Here is a 21,725-nt window from a genome sequence, read left to right as displayed (position 1 = left end):
CGTGCCACCGAGTCTGCAGTGTCCAATCCGCTTTGTATCACTCGACGTGCCGCTGCCTGTGCATCTGATAACACCTCCTCAAAATCCTTCCTGCTGTTATCAGGGATTTTAGGAGCCAAAGTACGCATTGTATCCATATGGGCATGTACATACCTCCCCATAAGGCAAGTGGCATTAGTTGACTTCAACGCCATACTCGCAGAGGAGAAGGTCTTTTTAGCCACCTGATCTTGCTTCTTGGCATCCTTATCACCAGGCACTTGAGGAAACGCACTCACAGTCTTTTTAGAACAGGCTGCTTGTATGACCAGACTCTCAGGAGAAGGATGAGACGTCAGAAAAGCAGGGTCCTCAGGCGCAACCCTGTACCTTCTCGCCACAGTCTTGGAAACCGCCGGTGCTATTAGAGGCTTTTTCCATACCTCCATAATAGGCTCCGTTAAGGCCTCATTAAACGGAAGCAATGGTTCCACCACAGAGATGGGTGAACGTAAAACTTCTGTAAGAAGATTGGACTTCAACTCCACTGTTGGCAAAGACAATTGCAGAAGTTCCGCTGCCTTCCTCATCACCACATGATAAGGCTGGGCATCCTTTGAAGGCGCATCAGAACTGGATGGCAACTCCCACTCAGGAGAAAAATCCAGGCCACTAGCATCAGCTAGATCCTCAAAACAGTCATGCTCCAGCTCACCTTCCTCTATATCAGGATGTGACTCCATATATCTCTGCTCCTCCATAAGGCGCTGTGCCTCCCTCCTGGACCTCTCCTTTACACGCCTCACCGCCGGATCCACCAACGACTCCGACTGAGCCAGAACCGACGTCAGTATCGAATCCGATGGTCCAGTGGGTTGCCCTTGAGTCGACCTGGAGCGGGCGACGCCGGTACCGGCGTCGAGGACCTCGGCGGAGCCGGGTATTGCCGCGGCGGAGCCGGCATGGACGGCATGAATGGAGCCGGAGCATAGGAGTGGGGGACTCCTAAATTAAAGGCCAGAGGACCCATAGGACCCGAAGGTGCGCCAGAGGGGTACCACGCCCTTGAAAAGACACCATACATTGCGTTTAAAAACGCTGATGGGTCCTGGCACGGGGCGGTAAAAGGTGGTTAAAGACCCTCAGGCTGGTCTTGAGGAGGGTGCGGATTCGGCTCTGCAACAGGCGCAGAATCCCCATCCACATTAACTTCTTCCTCCTCTCGGGCAGTGGACGGCGCCGGAGACGGATTTGAAGCCCGAGTCACCTTCCTGATCCGAGACATCCAGCGTGACCATCTTGGAACGTACCTTCTTCGGTGACCTCGACCTCGAGTCCGACTCCTTACCGGAATGACGCCGGGACTCATGTCTCTTCTTCTTATGTCTCTTCCTCGACTTCGAAGCATGGTCTGAAGTGGACTTCGAAGTCGACACCTCTCGAGATCTGGATCTTGACTTCGATCTCGACCTCGACCTTCTCAAACGAGATCTCGAAGATTTTCTTCCCTTGTCACCCTTCAGCTTCGCTACCAGAAGTTTGGTCTCTCTTTCCCACAGGGCCTTCAGGTTCATCTTTCGACAAGACGAACATCCATCCACATCATGGTCAGAACTTAAACACCATAAGCAGTTCTCGTGCGGGTCCGTGACGGACATAATTTTTCCGCATTCCCTGCAGGGCTTGAAGCCGGTCTTCTTTGTCGACATTGTGTTGAAACAAAGAAGCAGAAAAGCAAAGACAAAGGCAACAAAGTCACTAAATAGCTACTGAGATTCCCCAAAACAGCTAGCGTCAACGACGCGGAAAAAGGGAACTGATGTCATCACACCAGCGTGGGCCTATTGTAGTGTCGGTGACGTCAGCGGAGTCGCGTGCGATGCCGTGCCTCTATGACGTCGTCCTCGTCCATGTCGGTGCAAAGCTACAAAAGATTTTCCAAATGTTGCTGACGCAAGGGGATATTCACAAGGTGAGGAATCCACTGGCAGATGTATCTATTAGAAACACACAACCTTGAATACTTTTTCTCACTGCCTCTTCGTAAAATACAACATAAATTACAGAAAGCTCCACAATAAATAAATCAAAACAATTCGAATTGGGATTTCATCTGTCCACAGTCTACACTATTCACTGTTCTTTTAGACTTGCAAGATGAATTTGGTCATTTTACTAAACCTAAAACTCATCTAAAAAAAGTTCTTCAAGCATGTTAAAGGCCCGAGATAAAGGCGAGGGCCTTTAACAAGGGAGAGGGACTTTAATAGCAGGTATAGCCCAGCTACGAAGGGCTATAAGGCTATTAGAACATTCTGCCACTAGAGGGTATAATGTTCTAACAAATAAAGCGAAGCCTTTAGGGAGCGCGAGGGGTTTGGAATCCCCTCAAGCTCCCTGAAGCCTTTGTTCACAGCCAGAGCTGTGAACAAAGAAACATTGCAATGTTGGAGTTCCGAGGTTATACCAGCCATTATAAGCCCGGAGCTACTCCATTGTTTTCAATCGAGGTCCCAACATTCCAATGTTCTAATAAAACAATATTGTGTATATTTCAATAAAGGTTGTAGTTACTTCACTACTGGATTCTGTAATTAAACAATCACCACTCAATCTGAATTGTGAACCCTGCTATCCGCAGTGTAGGCCAGAGGCAGTGGTCAAAAACACCTCACATCCACGTACTGTTGGATTCGAAATAACGGAGTTGGTTGCATCTGATCAGAGGGGGTACAAAGAAATCATCACAGACTTTAACTTATGACATCCTCAATAATAGAATCAAGACCCTATTTCACTGTTCGGACCTGCTGTACCGCAGTATACTCCACTGACTAGTGTCAACCAAGCCCAATAATCATGTGCAGCAGTTAGCTATGGAAGCACTGAGTGTGATGCACCTTAACAGACAAAATTCTGAAAAAAGCAAGCAGCAGGTAATATCGGACATCGTCCTTTGTGGGATCAATACACTGTTCCACTGTTGGGACCTAGAGGTGGTTGCACCTGGTCGAAGAGAGTACCTTCATCTCCACTCTCAGATGCAGTTCAAACATCTTCCATTGGGGGATCAAGACACCGTTCCACTGTTGGGACCTAGAGTTGGTTGCAGCTGGTCGAAGGGAGTACTTCCATCTCCACTCTCAGATACAGTGTACAACATCATCCATTGTGGGATCAAGATACCGATCCACTGTTGGGACCTAGAGGTGGTTGCACCTGGTCGAAGAGAGTACCTTCATGTCCACTCTCAGATGCAGTTCTAACATCTTCCATTGGGGGATCAAGACACCGTTCCACTGTTGGGACCTAGAGTTGGTTGCAGCTGGTCGAAGGGAGTACCTCCATCTCCACTCTCAGATACAGTGTACAACATCATCCATTGTGGGATCAAGATACCGTTCCACTGTTGGGACCTAGAGTTGCTTGCAACTCATCAGAGGGGGTGCACAGAAATCATCACAAACTTTAACTTCTGACATCCTCAATCATAGAATAAAGACCTTGTTTCAATGTTTGGACCTGTTGTACCGCTGTGTATTCCAGTGATAGCAGTCAACTAAGCCCAATAAACATGTGCCGCAGTTAACTAAGAAAGCACATAGTCTGATGCACCTCAACAGAGGGAGTTCTGTGAAAACCAAACAACAAGTAAAATCAGACATTGCCCATTGTGGGATCAAGACACCGTTCCACTGCTGGGACCGAGTTTCTTGCACCTAGTCGAAGGAAGTACCTTCATCTCCACTCTCAGATCCAGTTCTAACATCGTCCATTGAAGGATCAAGACACCGTTCCACTGTTGGGACCTGGAGTTGGTTGCGCTTCATCAGAGAGGGTACACAAAAATCATCACACACTTTAACTTCTGACATCCTCAAACATATAATTAAGACCTCTTATCACTGTTCGGACCTGCTGTACCGCTGTGTAGTCCAGCGACTGCAGTAAACCATGCCCATTAATCATGGGCAACAGTTAAATACAGAAGCACAAATTCTGATGCACCTCAACAGAGGGAGCTCTGTGAAAAGCAAGAAGCAGGTAATATCGGGCATCATCCATTGTGGGATCAAAGACACCATTCCACCGTTAAGACCTACAGTTGGTTCCACCTGGTCAAAGGGAGTACCTCCATCTCCACTCTCAAATACAGTTCTAACATCGTCCATTGTGGGATCAAGACACCGTTCCACTGTTGGGACCTAGAGTTGGTTGCAACTGATCGGAGTGGGTACACAAAAACCATCACACACTTTAACTTCTGACATCCTCAATCATAGAATTAAGACCCCGTTTTGCTGTTCAGACCTGCTGTACTGCGCTGTAGACCAGCAACTCCAGTCAATCAAGCCTAATATTCATGTGCAGCAGTTAGCTACGGAAGCACAGAGTCTGATGCACTTCAACGGAGGGAGTTTTGTGAAAACCAAGCAGAAGGTAATATTGGGCATCATCCATTGTGGGATCAAAGACACCATTCCACCGTTGAGACCTACAGTTGGTTCCACCTTGTCAAAGGGAGTACCTCCATCTCCACTCTCGAATACAGTTCTAACATCGTCCATTGTGGGATCAGGACACCGTTCCACTGTTGGGACCTAGAGTTGGTTACAACTGATCGGAGTAGGTACACAAAAACCATCACACACTTTAACTTCTGACATCCTCAATCACAGAATTAAGACCCCATTTCACTGTTCAGACCTGCTTTACCGCACTGTAGTCCAGCGACTACAGTCAACCAAGCCAAATAATCATGTGCAGCAGTTAACTACGGAAGCACAGAGTCTAATGCACTTCAACGGAGGGAGTTCTGTGAAAACCAAGCAGAAGGTAATATTGGACATCTTCCATTATGGGATCAAGACACCGTTCCACTGTTGGGAACCAGAGTTTGTTGCAGGTGGTCGAAGCGAGTACCTTCATCTCCACTCTCAGGTGCTGTTCTAACATCGTCCACTGAGGGATCAAGACACCGTTCCACTGTTGGGACCTACACTTGGTTGCACCTGATCGGAGGGGGTACAAACAAATCATCACAGACTTTAACTTCTGATATCCTCATTCGTATAATCAAGACCCTGTTTCACTGTTTAGACCTGCTGTACCTCAGTGGCGTCCAGCGACTGCAGTCAACCACGCCCAATAATCATGTGCAACAGTTAACTACAGAAGCACAGAGTCTAATGCACCTCACTGGAGGGAGCTCTGTGAAAAGCAAGCTGCAGGTAATAACTGACATCGTCCATTGTGGGGTCAAGACACTGTTCCAATGTTGGGACCTAGAGTTGGTTGCACCTGGTCAAAGGGAGTACCTTCATCTCCACTCTCAGATACAGTTCTAACATCGCCCACTATGGTATCAAAGCACCATTCCACTGTTGGTACCTGTTGGACTACTGTGTTAGTAGTATACAGAGCACTCCACACTACTGGGCCTCAGGCTGGGCGCAGTGTGCCTGTTTCACAGTGGCCAGCGTTAATCTAAGGAGCCTTCCGAGGTCGCAGACCTCGGCCCAGGAGCTTCCGCCAGCACATGGTGGGCCCTCTTTCACATACGGCTGTGTCCAAAGGTGAGCTGTGGGGCATATATGCGTCTCAGCGGCCATGACGGTTTATGGATACCAGCACGCTGAAAGCATCGTTCACGCAGTCACCTTCGCTCACAGCGTCAGCCTCGTGGTGTTATAAACTGTGCAGACCTGGCAGACACGTTCGCAAATCCGGAAGAGAACCACACCCAGAAAAACGTCCCCCTATGCTACCCTTGCGTACGTCGAGCCAGCCCACTACCCTAAACATTTAGGGGAGGAAGGCACGTACACGCTACCATTCTGTAATCTTCCCTACTGACTATACTATCATGGTTGCATCCACTGTCCAGATCACTCAATAGGCCATCATTGTATGTTGATATGTACATGTCTGTACTCTGCATCCTCACGTCTGTCTGGCACATCCCCTCAAGACTTTACATTGTATAATCAAGAATTACTTGCCACCTTCGCACATACTTTGCTCCCATCTCTCCCTGCGTTCTGCATTGTGTGGCAGAGGTGCCATGCTATGTTTGGTTTGTGTACAAGGCTTGCCACGGTTCCCACAGTACGCAGTGTCATTGTGTCTGCTAGGTGTGCATGTTGTTTGTCATGTTGAATATGATTATATAAGATAGCAGGTTTATTCACGAGCAGTGGTTTCTTCCATTCACATATCACTGTCGTAAAGAGCATACAGAAGTTTTTCTCACAGGTGAAAACTGTGACCACAATGGCAGTCATTCATTACTATCCAAGAATGTCCAACTACACTGCGTTTCTAAGCTTACAGTCCCCAATCTTGCATCCTTTCTTAAAAGGACACCAACTCCCACAATCAGACCAACATTCGCACAGCTTTCTAACGGCAGTTATCTGCTTCTAAATAACATGCAATCCTACGGAATGTGAGCTGGCATACCGCATGTCCTTACTGTTTCAAACCGAGTAACTTCCTGTGGCAATGTCTATTCCCACCCATGCAAACTAACTCCCAAACTTCAAATTGGCCTTCAATCCCTAGTTTGAAAACAGATTTCATTAAACAAAGCAAACTAAAAGCGCTTTTGTTCAGAACAGAAGTCTCCCTCACTTCTGCAAAAAAAATGTTTCAACTGCACATACCACGAATTTCAAGTAAAATACACTCCCTTTTAATTACGATCTGTCAATTACACTTTGTGAATTGTTACACAATTTTCAACACATCTCACACTCAAGGTCTGGCACGCTTTAACACGGTCTCCTACGGCCTTCTAAAATGCTTTCAAACTGTTCTTTTACCACACTTTATTCATTCGATCATCTCTGGAAAAACAGGAACAGTGCGCCTAATTCTCGCTCTCTTTGAGGCCATCCTACTACTAATTCTGCTTGTAAAAAATGGCTACGCTCTCAGTGGTAACAACTATGTCCAACAGAATACACCGTTTATGAAAAGCAACATCAATACTGTAAAAAAATGGAAAACCTTTTCGGTTACCTGCCTCTATCTATTATCGGAGCCAGCTGCAACATAACATTTATCTACACTTATGCAATATGCGTACAACCATCGTTTGATTACAAAACTTGCCCATTCGACTGCCGAAATGATCTATGCCTTGCCAACATCCCAACAATTGCTCCCGATATCAAGCTGGTAATGCAGAATCTTGAAAACCATGAACGTGATTATTCTGGCAGTGGAGCAATGGCAAATTCAATGCAAAAAGGTATCGTTGCGGAAAGGGATTTCTGCACAGGCGCGAAAGATCTCCCGCAATGTGCGACCTTTCACAAAATCGCACATTGCTTCCCTATTCAAATTGGCGCTCCAACATTCGAGGAACCTTACTGACCCTTCGAGAATATGAATTGGATTGCTTCGCTTTACTTAGACGATGGCAACAATAGCCTCTTGGAACATTACACATCTCAAGCCGCTGAAGAACTCCTGGACTGCAATCTCCAAGACTTGTAAGAAAATCACGTTATTCTTGGATGGATTTTTTACATCTTTTTTTTACTTTTTCCTTTAAATTTTTTATAATATACTTCAATCCTACTACTTTGATATGATAACTTTCTCAGTATACCCAGACATTTAAACTCTATCTTCATTATTGCCCCTTACATCTCCACTCAAACCAGGGATCGGTGATGTCTGGCCTATGCAAATATGCTATTTACTTGCTAAAATAGCCTAAACCCTACACCCATTTAGAAACCATGTCTATTCTTTGTGCACACGCCCCTCCGTCTGTCTGTTCTTCACGAAGCCCTTTCACACAAATTTACTCATACTCAGCATCTGCTCACAACCTGACGATAAAAATTAAAAAAGACGACTTTGTTTAGAAACTGGTTGGCACAGTGTGGTAATCGTATCCTACCTTTATTTTCATTATACAATTTAGTCATTCATGTCTATCACATAGAACTGTAACATATAATGAGGAATTCACTGATGCAGGAGCTTCTATTTGACTACAGCAGAAGTAGTTGGACTTTCTCTCAGCTCGATGCCTTAGCTCTCTACACAAGAAGTTTTTTTTAAACAGCTGAAGACAATAATGTATGGTTTGACTACAAAGATACCGAATGTGCTTCTCAGAAGCGCAATGGTTGTATTTATCCTCAAAGTTCTAATGTGGGTAGAACTAGTACCAAGTCTGACACACACCACATTGAATTTACTGTGCAACAGATTGCTGACTGTTCTACTGTTGATAATTTAGTGTTACAAAAAAGCACTACCAGGGTACCTAAAAAATTTGATGATTACATTTTGCAATTTCTTTTTTTCTTTCTTTTTCTTAAAGGATACATGTAGTAATCATATCCTACCTTTACTTTCCTTATAGAATTTAGAGTCATTCAAGTGTAATAGCTACTGTTTATGTCACATGGAACTGTAACATATAATATGGAATTCACTGATGCAGGAGCTTACATTTGAATACAGCAGAAGTTGTTCAACTTTGCATCAGCTGGATGCCCTAGCTCTTGCACCAGTGGGTCCAATTATGGCACTTGAATAAAGACCCTTTCTATATAATTTTCAAACTCCATCACTTTATTAAACACAGCCACTTTTTAGACACACCTTATTTCACCATTTGTCTTCTGTGGGATTGCATTATTATGCATTATATTCTTCCTGATTATTTCTTTATTCCTTCTTGCTAAAACACTTCATTCCAGCCTTCAGACCGGTAGGGGTGAGTAGTGCGCTTCCCACAGCCTGTATAGTATAAACGCATACTTACACTACTTACACAGGTATGCTACAGAGGCCAGTATCCTAAAGCGCCCACAGCACATCACTTTACAGCAATAAACTCACGATTTACACTCACAGTTTCATCCCCGCATCTTCAGACTGGTACCAGTGAGTAGTTTGCTTCCCATTCCCGCTATACTCTAAACGCATACTAGCACCAACTACACAGATATGTTACAGCAGCTAGTATGCTACAGCGCCCAGAGCTCATCAGTTTACACCACTCAGCCCACAGTTTAAGCGCACAGTTTCATCCCTGAGTTTACCAGTACCTCACCTCTGCACCATCTCACTCTAGGCATAACACCACTTTCACACTAGTAAGGGTAAATACTTTGCTTCTGCCAGTATACTACAGTGCACTCAGCTCACATTTTAGGCACACGCTTTCATCCCCGAGTGTACCGGCACCTCCTCTGCACCATCTCACAGTGGGCAAAACAGCACTTTCACAACGGTAATGTTAAATACTTTATTTCTGCCAGTATGCTACAGCGCCCAGAGCACATCAGTTTACAGCACTCAGCTCACTGATTAGACGCCCACTTTCATCCCTGAGTGTACCGGCCCCTCACCTCAGCACCATCTCACATTGGGCAAAACAGCACTTTTACACTGGTAGGGGTAAATACTTCACTTCGGCCAGTATGCTACAGCGCCCACAGCACATCAGTTTACAGCACTCAGCTCACAGTTTAAGCACAAGATTTCATCACCGACTTTACCGGTACCTCATCTCAACATCATCTCACTCTAGGCAAAACAGCACTTTCACACCAGTAAGGTTAATACTTTGCTTCTGCCAGTATGCTACAGAGCACTCAGCTCAAAGTTTATGCACACACTTTCATCGCCGATTTCACTGGCCCCACACCTTCGCACCATCTCACAGTGGGCAAAACAGCACTTTCACACCGGTAGGGTTAAATACTTTGCTTTGGCCAGTATGCTACAGCGCCCAGAGCACATCAGTTTACAGCACTTAGCTCACAGTTTACACGCACGCTTTTATCCCCGAGTGTACCAGCACCTCAGCACCATCTCACAGTAGGCAAAACAGCACTTTTACCCCCAGTGAATAAATCCTGGAAGTCAGGGTGGTCATGCCATTGTTGACCACTGCCAAAGCCTTTTCTAGGTTAACACTGTCAAACTCATGCAATCTCTCTGCAGATTCCTGTTGAGATTTTCCATACTTCATTATAAATAGCATATAAGAAGCGTTTCTGATGTGGTGTCTGGGGACCTAACAAAAAATCCCTAAGATCCATGTGATCTGAGAGTAAGGACAAGTGTTGATTCACCTGGGACAGGGTTGAGGCTTTTATCCACTCTTGGCACAACTTCCCAACACTGTAAGATGTCACCACTCAGAGTGTTCTCATTTTACATAGTATTGGTCAGGCCTATGAATACGAAACCCCTCAGTGGTACATCTGAATCTTGACTGACACCTATTTGTGTTGATAGGTCAAACCAACCAGCCCTTCCAATTGGGGTCTGAAGAATTGTATGAACCATCATGTATACTATCATCTAGCATATCATCACTATGTTGTGTATAGTTACGCCACACTTCAAAGTATGTGAGAGAGGGAATACGAGGTGTGTTCAAGTCCTTGATCTTGGCTATTCCAAGACAGGGAGTCTGTTACACTGTGTTGTTCAGGAAGATAATCTGCTGTGGTATGAGACAAGCTATAAATATTTGCCTTAGTTCCCTGAACTTGCCAGTCTTTAGTCCCCCGGACGGATTTTGTGTCTATGGTGTCCCTCCAAAAGTTAAAACCCTGTAAAGACAGCTGGGAAATAAAGGAAGCAGAGTACATCTATTTCGTGTTGGTGAGCATATTTTTCCTGGCAGGTGTAGGCACAATCTTATAAAAATAAGTAGACCAGGGCGATAAATTATGTTCCACTGGCAGAATTTGGGTAATTAGGGTACTTTCATGCTCCCCGGTGAACGCGGAATTGCCAAAAATTCAGCGATCCGCAGCTTCGCTGAATTTTTTGCTTGTTCGCACTTTCAAAATGCGTGTTCGCAAGATATTTCCCCCAAGCATGCAACCGCGTTCGCGAATAGGAAAAAAGCAACATGAACGGGCGGAAGAAGCAATTCCACGTGTTTGTGGAATTTCTGCGTGGTCGCAGAGATTTTTTCCCGTTTTGCTGAGCTTTGCAAAACCCCTAATAATAAGATGTCGGGTCCTAAGTGTTAAACTAAGAAAAATACACAAAACATTTGAAACATTTGCAAAATACCTTTCAGTGGTGTTGGGCAATTTTCCCATTGGTGGTAAGTGACAATATCACGTGGGATACTTGCTTTGTGCCGGAAATGATGACCATAGAGTTGGCAACGATACATGGTGACAAAATCAGATCTATCATCATAAAATTCATTACTAGAAAATGCAGCAGATTGTTCTAAATCAGACAGCACAGAATTTACAGTTTCGAAGTTCCAATCATCAGAAAAAGTACTGGAGGTGATGATATTATTCAAAGAAATTTTAAACAAATGTGGCATTTTCAAACGTTCAGTGGGACCAAATACATTACACAAAACCCTATCCAAAACTATTCCTTCAGGAACAGGAACTGCTGTAATGTTCATAAAGGACAAGTCTCTCTGTTCACAATGAGGTGACGTAAGAGGCTTCAGGACCAAGTTTACATATGTGACTGCAGAGTGTTCTGGGAGATAGTGTCCATTCAAGAGCAAGAAAAAGACAGTAACTTCACCTAGCCGAATACTAGGAAAAGTATACCAATTGCAATCCAGAGCTGTAGCCAAGGAGAAACAAAAGGACATGTTTTTCAACCCAAGGTAGTGATCATGTATTTTTGCTTAGTGGGAAACAGAAGCTGGCAGTGACTCAGGTTCAATCGGATCCAGAGAGAATATCAAAATCGATGAACTAGCCAGATGCTGTTCAATCCATCTTTGGTAGCTCAGCAGGTAGTATAGAACTGGCTGTTGACTCGTTTGGAGACACAGGGTCAGACTGATTTGCATATGGCCATGTCTGAACTGGGGTGGCTGAGTGAGCTAAATAATGGTGATGGATTAAACCCAGATCAGTTGACTGGGGGTGAGTGTTTGATTTGCTCAAACGCTCCGTCCATCATCCCCTTTTGTATCGCGTTGTTCGCCCTAAGTTGGCAGGGTATGCTCAGACGTGAGTCCCTTGCTCACTTGGCCACTGAATTCAAGATAGCCTGGCTGATGAGGATTATGAATCCGAAACCGGTCCCAGGATGCTTGTTTCCGGTCCAGGGAAGATATGGCTTGGCAGTTTGAGCTGGACTGTTCCCATGAGGCACAGGGTCAGACTGATTTGCATATGGCCATGTCTGAACTGGGGAGGCTGAGTGAGCCAAAGAATGGTGATGGATTAAACCCAGATCAGTTGACTGGGGGGTGAGTGTTTGATTTATTCAAACGCTCCGTCCATCATCCCCTTTTGATCGCTTTGTTTGCCCTAAGTTGGCAGGGTATGCTCAGACGTGTGTCCCTTGCTCACTTGGCCACTGGATTCAAGATGCCTGGCTGATGAGGATTATGAATCCGAAACAGGTCCCAGGATGCTTGTTTCCGGTCCAGGGAAGACATGGCTTGGCAGTTCGGGCTGGACTGTTCCCTTGAGGCAGAGGGTCGGACTGATTTGCATATGGCCATATCTGAACTGGGGTGGCTGAGTGAGCTAAAGAATGGTGATGGATTAAACCCAGACCAGTTGACTGGGGGTGAGTGTTTGATTTGCTCAAACGCTCCGTCCATCATCCCCTTTTGTATCGCTTTGTTCGCCCTGAGTTGGCAGGGTATGCTCAGACGTGAGTCCCTTGCTCACTTGGCCACTGGATTCAAGATAGCCTGGCTGATGAGGATTATGAATCCGAAACCGGTCCCAGGATGCTTGCTTCCGGTCCAGGGAAGACATGACTTGCCAGTTTGGGCTGGCCTGTTCCCATGAGGCACAGGGTCAGACTGATTTGCAAATGGCCATGTCTGAACTGGGGTGGCTGAGTGAGCTAAAGAATGGCGATGGATTAAACCCAGACCAGTTGACTGGGGGTGAGTGTTTGATTTGCTCAAACGCTCCGTCCATCATCCCCTTTTGTATCGATTTGTTCGCCCTAAGTTGGCAGGATATGCTCAGACGTGAGTCCCTTGCTCACTTGGCCACAGGATTCAAGATAGCCTGGCTGATGAGGATTATGAATCCGAAACCGGTCCCAGGATGCTTGTTTCCGGTCCAGGGAAGACATGGCTTGGCAGTTCGGGCTGGACTGTTCCCATGAGGCACAGGGTCAGACTGATTTGCATATGGCCATGTCTGAACTGGGGTGGCTGAGTAAGCTAAAGAATGGTGATGGATTAAACCCAGATCAGTTGACTGGGGGGGAGTGTTTGATTTGCTCAAACGCTCCGTCCATCATCCCCTTTTGTATTGCTTTGTTCGCACTAAGTTGGCAGGGTATGCTCAGACGTGAGTCCCTTGCTCACTTGGCCACTGGATTCAAGATAGCCTGGCTGATGAGAATTATGAATCTGAAACCGGTCCCAGGATGCTTGTTTCCGGTCCAGGGAAGACATGGCTTGGCAGTTTGGGCTGGACTGTTCCCATGAGGCACATGGTCAAACTGATTTGCATATGGCTATGTCTGAACTGGGGTGGCTGAGTGAGCTAAAGAATGGTGATGGATTAAACCCAGATCAGTTGACTGGGGGTGAGTGTTTGATTTGCTCAAACGCTCAGTCCATCATCCCCTTTTGTATCGCTTTGTTCGCCCTAAGTTGGCAGGGTATGCTCAGACGTGAGTCCCTTGCTCACTTGGCCAATGGATTCAAGATAGCCTGGCTGATGAGGATTATGAATCTGAAACCGGTCCCAGGATGCTTGTTTCCGGTCCAGGGAAGACATGGCTTGGCAGTTTGGGCTGGACTGTTCCCATGAGGCACAGAGTCAAACTGATTTGCATATGCCCATGTCTGAACTGAGGTGGCTGAGTGAGCTAAAGAATGGTGATGGATTAAACCCAGATCAGTTGACTGGGGGTGAGTGTTTGATTTGCTCAAACGCTCCGTCCCTCATCCCCTTTTGTATCGATTTGTTCGCCCTAAGTTGGCAGGATATGCTCAGATGTGAGTCCCTTGCTCACTTGGCAACAGGATTCAAGATAGCCTGGCTGATGAGGATTATGAATCCAAAACCGGTCCCAGGATGCTTGTTTGCGGTCCAGGGAAGACATGGCTTGGCAGTTTGGGCTGGACTGTTCCCATTAGGCACAGGGTCAGACTGATTTGCATATGGCCATGTCTGAACTGGGGTGGTTGAGTGAGCTAAAGAATGGTGATGGATTAAACCCAGAACAGTTGAATGGGGGTGAGTGTTTAATTTGCTCAAACGCTACGTCCATCATCCCCTTTTGTATCGATTTGTTCGCCCTAAGTTGGCAGGGTATGCTCAGACGTGAGTCCCTTGCTCACTTGGCCACTGGATTCAAGATAGCCTGGCTGATGAGGATTATGAATCCGAAACTTGTCCCAGGATGCTTGTTTCCAGTCCAGGGAAGACATGGCTTTGCAGTTCGCGCTGGACTGTTCCCATGAGGCACAGGGTCAGACTGATTTGCATATGGCCATGTCTGAACTGGGGTGGGTGAGTGAGCTTAAGAATGGTGATGGATTAAACCCAGATCAGTTGATTGGGGGTGAGTGTTTTATTTGCTCAAACGCTCCGTCCATCATCCCCTTTTGTATCGATTTGTCAGCCCTAAGTTGGCAGGGTATGCTCAGACATGAGTCTCTTGCTCACTTGGCCACTGGATTCAAGATAGCCTGGCTGATGAGGATTATGAATCCGAAACCGGTCCCAGGATGCTTGTTTCCGGTCCAGGGAAGACATGGTTTGGCAGTTTGGGCTGGACTGTTCCCATGAGGCACAGGGTCAGAATGAATTGCATATGGCCATGTCTGAACTGGGGTGGGTGAGTGAGCTTAAGAATGGTGATGGATTAAACCCAGATCAGTTGATTGGGGGTGAGTGTTTAATTTGCTCAAACGCTCCCTCCATCATCCCCTTTTGTATCGATTTGTTTGCCCTAAGTTGGCAGGATATGCTCAGACGCGAGTCCTTTGCTCACTTGGCCACAGGATTCAAGATAGCCTGGCTGATTAGGATTATGAATCCGAAACCTGTCCCAGGAATCTTGTTTCCGGTCCAGGGAAGACATGGCTTGGCAGTATGGGCTGGACTGTTCCCATGAGGCACAGGGTCAAACTGATTTGCATATGGCCATGTCTGAACTGAGGTGGCTGAGTGAGCTAAAGAATGGTGATGGATTAAACCCAGATCAGTTGACTGGGGGTGAGAGTTTGATTTGCTCAAACGCTCCGTCCATCATCCCCTTTTGTATTGATTTGTTCGCCCTAAATTGGCAGGATATGCTTAGACGTGAGTCCCTTGCTCACTTGGCTACAGGATTCAAGATAGCCTGGCTGATGAGGATTATGAATCCGAAACCGGTCCCAGGATGCTTGTTTCCGGTCCAGCGAAGGCATGGCTTGGCAGTTCGGGCTGGACTGTTCCCATGAGGCACAGGGTCAGACTGATTTGCATATGGCTATGTCTAAACTGGGGTGGCTGAGTGAGCTAAAGAATGGTGATGGATTAAAACCCAGATCAGTTGACTGGGGGTGAGTGTTTGATTTGCTCAAACGCTCTGTCCATCATCCCCTTTTGTATCGCTTTGTTCGCCCTAAGTTGGCAGGGTATTCTCAGACGTGAGTCCCTTGCTCACTTGGCCACTGGATTCAAGATAGCCTGGCTGATGAGGATTATTAATCCAAAACCGGTCCCAGGATGCTTGTTTGCGGTCCAGGGAAGACATGGCTTGGCAGTTTGGGCTGGACTGTTCCCATGAGGCACAGGGTCAGACTGATTTGCATATGGCCATGTCTGAACTGGGGTGGTTGAGTGAGCTAAAGAATGGTGATGGATTAAACCCAGAACAGTTGACTGGGGGTGAGTAATTAATTTCCTCAAACGCTCCGTCCATCATCCCCTTTTGTATCGATTTGTTCGCCCTAAGTTGGCAGGGTATGCTCAGACGTGAGTCCCTTGCTCAATTGGCCACTGGATTCAAGATAGCCTGGCTGATGAGGATTATGAATCCGAAACTGGTCCCAGGATGCTTGTTTCCAGTCCAGGGAAGACATGGCTTTGCAGTTCGCGCTGGACTGTTCCCATGAGGCACAGGGTCAAACTGATTTGCATATGGCCATGTCTGAACTGGGGTGGGTGAGTGAGCTTAAGAATGGTGATGGATTAAACCCAGATCAGTTGATTGGGGGTGAGTGTTTTATTTGCTCAAACGCTCCGTCCATCATCCCCTTTTGTATCGATTTGTCAACCCTAAGTTGGCAGGGTATGCTCAGACGTGAGTCCCTTGCTCACTTGGCCACTGGATTCAAGATAGCCTGGCGGATGAGGATTATGAATCCGAAACCGGTCCCAGGATGCTTGTTTCCGGTCCAGGGAAGACATGGCTTGGCAGTTCGGGCTGGACTGTTCCCATGAGGCACAGGGTCAAACTGATTTGCATATGGCCATGTCTGAACTGGGGTGGCTGAGTGAGCTAAAGAATGGTGATGGATTAAGCCCAGATCAGTTGACTGGGGGTGAGTGTTTGATTTATTCAAACGCTCCGTCCATCATCCCCTTTTGATCGCTTTGTTTGTCCTAAGTTGGCAGGGTATGCTCAGACGTGTGTCCCTTGTTCATTTGGCCACTGGACTCAAGATAGCCTGGCTGATGAGGATTATGAATCTGAAACCGGTCCCAGGATGCTTGTTTTCGGTCCAGGGAAGACATGGCTTGGCAGTTTGGGCTGGACTGTGTGGAAAATAATACGGTTTGGTGAACATTATCTGCGCCATCTTCCCTTTGCCCCGATGCCACACTCTTTGTCGCACACACCCACCACTTTAGCTGCCTTGATCAGAACCACCCTCTGCACACCCCTGACCCCCAGCACGGCTCTTCACCCTCACAAGCACCCCCACGCACTGATCACTCCGGCTCTCACATGCCTTGCGCGTAAGCGGCAGCCATTTTGAGCACCATGGCCCCTCTGCCCCTCGCTGATAGCCAGCGCGTCTCTCACTCTCTCTTAGCCCCGCAGGCATCCCCCGCATGCTGACAACCCCCTCGCTCTCATATGCCTCGGGTCATAAACCCCTCTTCAGCGCAGCTCTGCCTCGGAATCCCATCCTGTTCCCAGCACGACACCTCCCTTCATCCCTTTCATGGTCCCAAGTCCTTTGATACAAACCCCCTTTTCCTGTGTGCCCGTTTGTCTCCCTTGTTCCCAGGCCGCCACCTGGCCCTGCGGATACTGCTCATCACACCCCCGTACAGTAGGAAGCTTCCCCCATTAAAGGACCCTCGATTTGATCAAAGCCCCCACCCTATGAGATCCGATCAAACTCCACGCATTCCGTGAATCGGCGGAGTGCCCAGCTGCGCGATAATCATCACCTGTTGTGACCGGGGCGGGGACTTCAACTGTAAATGTGTGGAAACGGGCTTGAAGCGGGGATTCCTAGGATGCCTTTCCGTACATCAAAGTACTGACAAGTATATGTTTCATGTAATAAAGCAATAAACCTGTGTATAAGAGGCCAGGCCTCAGAGATGCGGTTAGAGCACCTTGTGACGATACTTGCTGTCCGAATTGATGTGTTCTCCTCCGGAGAGAATAAACCCTCGTTTCCTGCCTTTCAGTCTCCAGCGCCTGCTTCTTCATTGATTAATATTTTTGTGGGTAATAGAGGCGACACCGCCGGGCAACACAAAAGGGTCTTTGCTCACTGGTTGTCTAGCCACCCTTTTACACTGTTCCCATGAGGCACAGGGTCAAACTGATTTGCATATGGCCATGTCTGAACTGAGGTGGCTGAGTGAGCTAAAGAATGGTGATGGATTAAACCCAGATCAGTTGACTGGGGGTGAGAGTTTGATTTGCTCAAACGCTCCGTCCATCATCCCCTTTTGTATCGATTTGTTCGCCCTAAGTTGGCAGGATATGCTTAGACGTGAGTCCCTTGCTCACTTGGCCACTGGATTCAAGATAGCATGGCTGATGAGGATTATGAATCCAAAACCGGTCCCAGGATGCTTGTTTGCGGTCCAGGGAAGACATGGCTTGGCAGTTTGGGCTGGTGTGTTCCCATTAGGCACAGGGTCAGACTGATTTGCATATGGCCATGTCTGAACTGGGGTGGTTGAGTGAGCTAAAGAATGGTGATGGATTAAACCCAGAACAGTTGACTGGGGGTGAGTGTTTAATTTGCTCAAACGCTACGTCCATCATCCCCTTTTGTATCGATTTGTTCGCCCTAAGTTGGCAGGGTATGCTCAGACGTGAGTCCCTTGCTCACTTGGCCACAGGATTCAAGATAGCCTGGCTGATGAGGATTATGAATCCGAAACTTGTCCCAGGATGTTTGTTTCCAGTCCAGGGAAGACATGGCTTTGCAGTTCGCGCTGGACTGTTCCCATGAGGCACAGGGTCAAACTGATTTGCATATGGCCATGTCTGAACTGGGGTGGGTGAGTGAGCTTAAGAATGGTGATGGATTAAACCCAGATCAGTTGATTGGGGGTGAGTGTTTTATTTGCTCAAACGCTCCGTCCATCATCCCCTTTTGTATCGATTTGTCAGCCCTAAGTTGGCAGGGTATGCTCAGACATGAGTCTCTTGCTCACTTGGCCACTGGATTCAAGATAGCCTGGCTGATGAGGATTATGAATCCGAAACCGGTCCCAGGATGCTTGTTTCCGGTCCAGGGAAGACATGGTTTGGCAGTTTGGGCTGGACTGTTCCCATGAGGCACAGGGTCAGAATGAATTGCATATGGCCATGTCTGAACTGGGGTGGGTGAGTGAGCTTAAGAATGGTGATGGATTAAACCCAGATCAGTTGATTGGGGGTGAGTGTTTAATTTGCTCAAACGCTCCCTCCATCATCCCCTTTTGTATCGATTTGTTTGCCCTAAGTTGGCAGGATATGCTCAGACGCGAGTCCTTTGCTCACTTGGCCACAGGATTCAAGATAGCCTGGCTGATTAGGATTATGAATCCGAAACCTGTCCCAGGAATCTTGTTTCCGGTCTAGGGAAGACATGGCTTGGCAGTTCGGGCTGGACTGTTCCCATGAGGCACAGTGTCAGACTGATTTGCATATGGCCATGTCTGAACTGGGGTTGCTGAGTGAGCTAAAGAATGGTGATGGATTAAACCCAGATCAGTTGACTGGGGGTGAGTGTTTGATTTGCTCAAACGCTCCGTCCATCATCCCCTTTTGTATCGCTTTGTTCGCCCTAAGTTGGCAGGGTATGCTCAGACGTGAGTCCCTTGCTCACTTGGCCACTGGATTCAAGATAGCCTGGCTGATTAGGATTATGAATCCGAAACCTGTCCCAGGAATCTTGTTTCCGGTCCAGGGAAGACATGGCTTGGCAGTATGGGCTGGACTGTTCCCATGAGGCACAGGGTCAAACTGATTTGCATATGGCCATGTCTGAACTGAGGTGGCTGAGTGAGCTAAAGAATGGTGATGGATTAAACCCAGATCAGTTGACTGGGGGTGAGAGTTTGATTTGCTCAAACGCTCCGTCCATCATCCCCTTTTGTATTGATTTGTTCGCCCTAAGTTGGCAGGATATGCTTAGACGTGAGTCCCTTGCTCACTTGGCTACAGGATTCAAGATAGCCTGGCTGATGAGGATTATGAATCCGAAACCGGTCCCAGGATGCTTGTTTCCGGTCCAGCGAAGGCATGGCTTGGCAGTTCGGGCTGGACTGTTCCCATGAGGCACAGGGTCAGACTGATTTGCATATGGCTATGTCTAAACTGGGGTGGCTGAGTGAGCTAAAGAATGGTGATGGATTAAAACCCAGATCAGTTGACTGGGGGTGAGTGTTTGATTTGCTCAAACGCTCTGTCCATCATCCCCTTTTGTATCGCTTTGTTCGCCCTAAGTTGGCAGGGTATTCTCAGACGTGAGTCCCTTGCTCACTTGGCCACTGGATTCAAGATAGCCTGGCTGATGAGGATTATTAATCCAAAACCGGTCCCAGGATGCTTGTTTGCGGTCCAGGGAAGACATGGCTTGGCAGTTTGGGCTGGACTGTTCCCATGAGGCACAGGGTCAGACTGATTTGCATATGGCCATGTCTGAACTGGGGTGGTTGAGTGAGCTAAAGAATGGTGATGGATTAAACCCAGAACAGTTGACTGGGGGTGAGTAATTAATTTCCTCAAACGCTCCGTCCATCATCCCCTTTTGTATCGATTTGTTCGCCCTAAGTTGGCAGGGTATGCTCAGACGTGAGTCCCTTGCTCACTTGGCCACTGGATTCAAGATAGCCTGGCTGATGAGGATTATGAATCCGAAACTGGTCCCAGGATGCTTGTTTCCAGTCCAGGGAAGACATGGCTTTGCAGTTCGCGCTGGACTGTTCCCATGAGGCACAGGGTCAAACTGATTTGCATATGGCCATGTCTGAACTGGGGTGGGTGAGTGAGCTTAAGAATGGTGATGGATTAAACCCAGATCAGTTGATTGGGGGTGAGTGTTTTATTTGCTCAAACGCTCCGTCCATCATCCCCTTTTGTATCGATTTGTCAACCCTAAGTTGGCAGGGTATGCTCAGACGTGAGTCCCTTGCTCACTTGGCCACTGGATTCAAGATAGCCTGGCGGATGAGGATTATGAATCCGAAACCGGTCCCAGGATGCTTGTTTCCGGTCCAGCGAAGGCATGGCTTGGCAGTTCGGGCTGGACTGTTCCCATGAGGCACAGGGTCAGACTGATTTGCATATGGCTATGTCTAAACTGGGGTGGCTGAGTGAGCTAAAGAATGGTGATGGATTAAAACCCAGATCAGTTGACTGGGGGTGAGTGTTTGATTTGCTCAAACGCTCTGTCCATCATCCCCTTTTGTATCGCTTTGTTCGCCCTAAGTTGGCAGGGTATTCTCAGACGTGAGTCCCTTGCTCACTTGGCCACTGGATTCAAGATAGCCTGGCTGATGAGGATTATTAATCCAAAACCGGTCCCAGGATGCTTGTTTGCGGTCCAGGGAAGACATGGCTTGGCAGTTTGGGCTGGACTGTTCCCATGAGGCACAGGGTCAGACTGATTTGCATATGGCCATGTCTGAACTGGGGTGGTTGAGTGAGCTAAAGAATGGTGATGGATTAAACCCAGAACAGTTGACTGGGGGTGAGTAATTAATTTCCTCAAACGCTCCGTCCATCATCCCCTTTTGTATCGATTTGTTCGCCCTAAGTTGGCAGGGTATGCTCAGACGTGAGTCCCTTGCTCACTTGGCCACTGGATTCAAGATAGCCTGGCTGATGAGGATTATGAATCCGAAACTGGTCCCAGGATGCTTGTTTCCAGTCCAGGGAAGACATGGCTTTGCAGTTCGCGCTGGACTGTTCCCATGAGGCACAGGGTCAAACTGATTTGCATATGGCCATGTCTGAACTGGGGTGGGTGAGTGAGCTTAAGAATGGTGATGGATTAAACCCAGATCAGTTGATTGGGGGTGAGTGTTTTATTTGCTCAAACGCTCCGTCCATCATCCCCTTTTGTATCGATTTGTCAACCCTAAGTTGGCAGGGTATGCTCAGACGTGAGTCCCTTGCTCACTTGGCCACTGGATTCAAGATAGCCTGGCGGATGAGGATTATGAATCCGAAACCGGTCCCAGGATGCTTGTTTCCGGTCCAGGGAAGACATGGCTTGGCAGTTCGGGCTGGACTGTTCCCATGAGGCACAGGGTCAAACTGATTTGCATATGGCCATGTCTGAACTGGGGTGGCTGAGTGAGCTAAAGAATGGGGATGGATTAAGCCCAGAT

The 21,725-nt window shown here is 47.4% G+C and overlaps 1 protein-coding gene across 2 annotated transcripts in view; it reads right to left on the bottom strand.

Moving 5' to 3' along the window:
* The window catches only part of ODAD2 (outer dynein arm docking complex subunit 2), a 1,227,385-nt gene that overhangs the window by 563,317 nt on the left and 642,343 nt on the right, over positions 1–21,725 (bottom strand). The window lies entirely within an intron of this gene.

This window comes from Lissotriton vulgaris, chromosome 10 (assembly GCF_964263255.1).
Source record: "Lissotriton vulgaris chromosome 10, aLisVul1.2, whole genome shotgun sequence".
Classification (NCBI taxonomy): Eukaryota; Metazoa; Chordata; class Amphibia; order Caudata; family Salamandridae; genus Lissotriton; species Lissotriton vulgaris.
Note: the sequence above shows the minus strand (reverse complement) of the source record. Positions and strands in the feature narration are given on the sequence as shown.